A 6,369-nucleotide genomic window follows, 5' to 3' on the forward strand; every position below is an offset into this window, starting at 1 on the left:
CAAGCGATACACAGACCCCCTTGTAGGCGACAGAGGTCGAACCGGGGCCCCACGCAGCAGCGCCCGTCTCTGCGGGGAGTGGCCGTGGGAGATCTGTGTCTACAGTTCCGATTTTCCTACCAGGAGCCCATTTAATAATGAAACAACTTTTGCAAAAGTACACTGCATTCGGCGCGCGGTTGCGAGGCTCGGGGCCAGGCCCCGCCCCGCCGCGCCTCGGCCGTCAGAGCCCCCGGCCCCTGCGCACGCGCGGCGCCCCACTCGTGCGGGACCAAAGCTTTTCGGACAGCGCCTCCTGCCGTCCTGAGGCGCTCTGCTCCTGCGAGCGGCTGCCGCCAAACCCGACTCCTAGTTACTCCTGGTTATGCTGAGTTGCCCTGGAGGGGCTCGATCTTGGAAGCGAGGGGACGGCTCTTTCCTCCACCCAGAGCCTGAAGCCCCTTGTCCGCGACCGAGGAACTGACTTTGGGGGAAACTAAGTCACTAGAGGATATAGGGAATGCACAAAACTAGGTGGCTGTCTTGGGCCGTCCCCGTTTGAAATCTAATTCCTGGGGTCACAGACCCCGGCTCCACTGTGGGTTCACAAGGCGTGCTGAGGGACCACCTGAATCGTGTGCTCAATGGCTGGGGGTTCAGGCCAGCAGGATCAGTCCCAGGGCCCACCTCCAGACACCAACTCAGCCAGGACCACTCTTTAAGAAATATTGCCTTAATTTGACCCCCTCATTTCATAAAGGACAGACAGGCAGTGACTTGCCTAAGATCACACAGCTCCTCAGAGGGAAGTGCAAAACGGAAGCTCTGGCAGCATGTCTACCATCCCACCTCCACCCCACAGTTAGAGAAACCAGGAGGCTGTCACCAGGTTCAGTCCCAGCTCTGCTACCACTGTGTGGACTGTAGCAAGTCCCTTCCCCTCTCCAAGTCTCCCAGGTCTGTGTTCTAGCATGAAATGATGGGCAGTGGCCGTCCCCTCCATGATTCTAGAATTCCTGGAGCAGAGGCAGACCCTCACCCAGGTTTGAGCTCCTAGGTCCTGTGGTCCTGCAGCTTTGTGTGCTCTTTGCGTATGTATTTTTAAATTACTCCCAGGAGTAATTACTTCCAGATCATTAATAAGTACATGGCTCCGCCCTCGGGAACCACCAAATTTAAGTGCTTTGTGATAAAAAGGAAGGCAGAAGAAATTGAGGACTGGCAGAACTTAGTAGCATCCTCCACTTTCTATCTCAGAGAGGAATATGCACCCCGATGGCCTGGGGGGAAGGCCACCAAGATCAGAAGGAGCGCAGGCCCTCCACGGCCCATGTATGCAGGAGCCAGAGGCATCAACAGTCCAGTGGAACAGGATGCTCTGAGCCAGGTTCTGCCTTACTCCCATTTATCTTTAGCTACCATCTGCTCTGCACTTAAGTATTGTGATACAAATTATAAAAACCGTATTAGCTCAGATATTTCATTAACGACTTGAGGGACTGGACCAATGCATAGAGGGAGAAATCTCATTTCCAAGGCAATCAAAACAAAGGCTGGGGAGCTAATAAACTCCTCTAAGCTATTGTAGTCCTGAAGTAGATTTTAAGAGTTTTTCCTAAAAGGACTAAGCTTCTTTTGTGTATCTATTCATTTGAACGGCTCCTGCTTGTACTTTTCAGAATCCATCCCCCAAGTTAGAAACAAATTGAAATGCTTTTACACACACCTAGGGCCCCTCAGCCATGCCCCTGAGCCAAGTGGAGGAGCTGTCCCCTGTGCCCCCAGCCGCTGGAGCACCTGGACTACCTCTTGCCTCCCTGCAGAAGCCTGGTCCAGCCCACCCAGGGCTCCAGGGCTCCACCGCTTACTATTCCAATGACACAAGACAAGTTTGTCTCTCTAAGCCTTGGTTTCGTCGTCCGTAAAATAATGGGGATATTAGTACCTGTGATGAAACCTAACACATTTGGAATAGCACCTAGCACATAGTGTTTAATGCTATTTCTTGGAACCACTGCCTCTCCTCTGGGGCTAGCCACGTAGTACATAATATTTTTCAAATAAATGTACTCATAATAGGGAAGAACAAATCTGACCCCATGCTGGATCTATTTCTTTAAATTTTGCATTCTATTGCTTTTGCTACAAGTGAAGAATGTTACCTATATCCTGAGATAGACAGGCTAGCTCACTGTCAAGGCTCTGACCTTTAAAAGTATGTAACGCTTTCAATCACATAGAGATAAAACGTTGCAGAATGGAGAATAACGTTTTTCTTGTTAGAGGTTTACAGGAACATCGTGACCTGACCTACATGGACAGCTGCAAGAACAAAGGATTCCGACACCAAGAAGTTTGCAGCAACCAGCCACACCCCCTCCCCTTCTAGTATAAAAGAAGCCTGAACTCTAGCTTCTTTTATACTGAAAGGGAAGGGGTGTGGTGAGATGCTTCTTTGGGACGCTAGTCCACAATCTTCTCTGTCTGCTGGCTTTCCAAATAAAGCCGCTATTCCTTGCCCCATCGATTCCTCTCTCCATTTATTGGCCTGTTGTGCAGCGAGCAACACGAGCTTGGACTCGGTAACATACTGACTAAAAAGCCCCATGAGGTCAAGGACCACGTCCGTCTCTTTCACCAGTAGACCCTAGTGCAAGCCCAGTGCATGGAATGGTAGGTTTAGTGAATGACACACTGCTTTGCAGTCAATATCCACTCGTGCGTCCACATTCAATGTCCACTTTGCAAAGGCTGCACACCAGACTCCCCTAGGGAGCATTTAATATACTGAGATTCTGGTGGAATTTATTTGAGGTGAGGCCTGGACATTGATATTAATTTTTAAGCGCTCCAGGTGACCCTGATAGGCAGCCAGTGCTGAGAAACAGATCTAAACCTACAAGTGGTTCCCACGTGGTGTGTCCCCTTCCTGTCAGGAGGAAGCCAGGATCTTTAAATTCCTAGTGCCTGAAACACACTGTAATTTCACCTTTGTAATTCCTCCTCATATATTATCCTGGGTAAATCAGACATCTTATCCCAACCTCAGTTTTCTTAGGTGTGCAATGATTCATTTAGATGAGGTGTCCGAGATGGTCAGAATCCAAAGAACAAGTCATCATTGGAGTTTGTTATGGGCTGAATTATGTCGCCCTCCCACACTCTTACGGTGAAGAACTAACCCCCAGAACCTCAGGATGTGACTGCATTTGGAGATCGGGTGTTTAAATTGATAATGAAGCCAAAATGAGGTCGTTAGGGTGAGCCCTAATCCAATATGACTGGTGTCCTTTCAAGAGGTTAGGACACAGACACACAGATCATGTGAGAGGTCTCAGAAGAAACCAACTCTGCAGTCACCCTGATCTCAGAATTCTAGCCTCCAGAATTGTGAGAAGATAAACTTCTGTCATTAAAGACACCCAGTCTGTGGTGCTTTGTTACGGCAGCCCTAGCAAATCAACACAGGGTTTGCGTGTATATACAAAATAGCTCCTGGATTATTTCTTTGGATGACTCTAACCCAGGGCCTGTATCTGGGCATCCCGTTCTCACTGTGCGTCCTCTACTTCGGGCCACTCTTCTCCTTCAGGGCCCAGCCAGTCCCCTCTCCCCTCCTCTGGCTGTCACCCTTCCAGAGGTCCTCCCCCCACCTCAATTTGTGTGCTGGGGCCCCCTGCTAATGATCATATGCCATAAGGTAGCATCTGCACCACAAAGGTGAGCATCTCATTCACTGATCTAGAGCTCTGCCAGGTGCTGTGCCAGGGCTTTGCCTACACCATCTTAGTCCTCAGACCTCTCCTGAAAGGTGGGTATTATCCCACCTCCTCAAATGGGGAGTGAGGCTCTAAGATGTGGCAATAGCTCTGACATTCCACACCAGGTCCAATTCCAAAGCCTCTACCTCCTCCCTGCCTCCCCACCACCCAGGCTCCCCTGCTTCATCCCCAGGGGGACTCAGAAGAGTGAGGGCCTTGCTGCCTTGTTCGCTGTCCACACACCCACAGCCCCAAACATAGCTGGCAAACCAGTAAGCATGGGCTTCCCTGGTGGCGCTGTGGTTAAGAATCCGCCTGCCAATGCAGGCGACACAGGTTCGAGCCCTGGTCCAGGAAGATCCCACATGCCACGGAACAACTAAGCCCCAGCGCCACAACTACTGAGCCTGTGTTCTAGAGCCCACGTGCCACAACTACTGAAGCCCGCGCGCCTAGAGCCCGTGCTCTGCAACAAGAGAAGCCACCGCAATGAGAAGCCCGCGCAACACAAGGAAGAGTAGCCCCCGCTCGCCGCACCTAGAGAAAGACCCCGCACGGCCACAAAGACCCAACACAGCCAAAAATAAATAAGTAAAATAAATAAAAAAAAAAAACAATAAGCATACACTGGGTGAGCAGCTGTGCAGCTGGTGGGCTTTCCTGACTCATTTGGGATCATCCTACTTCCCCACTTCACTCCCTCCCCTCAGGGATCCCACTGCTGACCAATTAAAGCCCCAGCTGCTTGCCCAGGATTCCAGACTGCCAACACCCTCAGCCACCTTGTTGCACCCCAGGTTCTAACTATGCTTTCCTACAGGGCCTTCCTCAAACCATTAAGGCCCTCAAAGAATTTAGCAGGAAGCTTGTTGATTTCTTAAATTCACCTGCCTTGAGGCCTTCTCTGATGGGTGAGAATTGCTGAATGCAAATTAAACTTACCTCCTGGGGCTTCCCTGGTGGCGCAGTGGTCGAGAGTCTGCCTGCCGATGCAGGGGACACGGGTTCGTGCCCCGGTCCGGGAGGATCCCACATGCCGCGGAGCGGCTGGGCCCGTGAGCCATGGCCGCTGGGCCTGCGCGTCCGGAGCCTGTGCTCCGCAGCGGGAGAGGCCGCAACAGTGAGAGGCCCGTATACCGCAAAAAAAAAAAAAAAAAAAACTTACTCCTGATAATGATGTTGTGCATCAGCACCTGCATCTACTGGGAGCTTACAGGAGAGGCGGAATCTCCCGTCACCCACACACACTGAATCAGAATCTGCGTTTAGGTGAGATTCCTAAGACAGGTTCTCAGCCCTGAGTGCACACCAGAATTACCCGGGGAGCTTAAAGTCACTGATGCCTGGTGACACCCCAGAGATTCCGGTCTGGAGTAAGGCCTGAGAAAGCCCTGGTGATTCTAATGTGCACGAGGTGATGTGATTGGGAACCCCTGTCCCGCAGTCCCAACCAGCGGTGAGTACTGGCAGCCTGTGGTGTTTGATGAGGGACCTCACATTCAGGGGCCGGGCAGGCCTAAGCCAGAACCTCCCACCCGGACCAATAAGTGTTGCCATTGGTATAAGCAGACCCTCCTGTAACCTGTGGCTCACAAACCTGGTCACTACCTCCCATGCTGCTACGAGGGGACTCGTTAGAACCTGGTGGGGGCAGGGTGCAATGAGGCATTAATTAATTTGTTCCCTTCCACACTGCGATCCACCTCTAGGGATCTACTCCACAGAGACACTCACACGTAAGATACAAAGTGGTCACGTCCAGCTATTTAAAGAGTGAAAAAGTGTTCTTAACATACGGAAATCACACCATCACGCTGTACACCTTAGACTTATACAGTGATGTATGTCTATTGTATCATTTCTCAATAAAACTGGAAAAAATGCTATTAAAATTCGTTCCACTTCTAAAAGAAAAAAACAAGTGAAAAACTGGAGACAACTCAAATGTTTCCTGATATGAAATTATAATATACCCACTTAAGATAAAATACTATAGTCATCAGAGTGTGAAATAAAATTCACATTTTATGACAAGAAAAATTTAAACAAATTCTCTCTGCCCTTTGGCCTCCTCTTCCCTCTACTGTGCATCATGTATCTGCATCAAGCAGCAACCAAACCTCCCCATTGGCAGAAATAACTGCTCAACCATAAAGAGCAATATTTTCTAGCACCACCAAGACAACTCCTTAAAGATAACATTCCCGCTTTTTTTGGCGGCGGTGGTGGGGGGGCGGTTGGGGGGCGGGGAGCAGCACACCACTCAGCACGTGGGATCTTAGTTCCCCACCAGGGATGGAACCCATGCCGCATGCAGTGGAAGGGCAGAGCCTTAATCACTGGACCGCCAGGGAAGTCCTGCATTCCTTCCTAATCTTGTAAGGGGCCAAGATGACCCATGACCCACTACTCGACAGATCCTGTAAGCTGTCAATAATACATCATCTAGCGTACAGCCCTCTCAAAAAACTTATGTAGAACTGTTTTGACTTTTTTTTTTTTTTTTTTGGCTGTGTTTTGGTCTTCATTGCTGCACGCCAGCTTTCTCTAGTTGCAGAGAGTGGGGGCTACTCTTCATTGTGGTGTGTGGGCTTCTCATTGCGGTGGCTTCTCTTGTTGCGGAGCACGG

This window comes from Aethalodelphis obliquidens, unplaced genomic scaffold (genome assembly GCF_003676395.1).
Source record: "Aethalodelphis obliquidens isolate GAN/ISIS:26980383/991018 unplaced genomic scaffold, ASM367639v1 scaffold11, whole genome shotgun sequence".
NCBI classification, from domain to species: domain Eukaryota; kingdom Metazoa; phylum Chordata; class Mammalia; order Artiodactyla; family Delphinidae; genus Aethalodelphis; species Aethalodelphis obliquidens.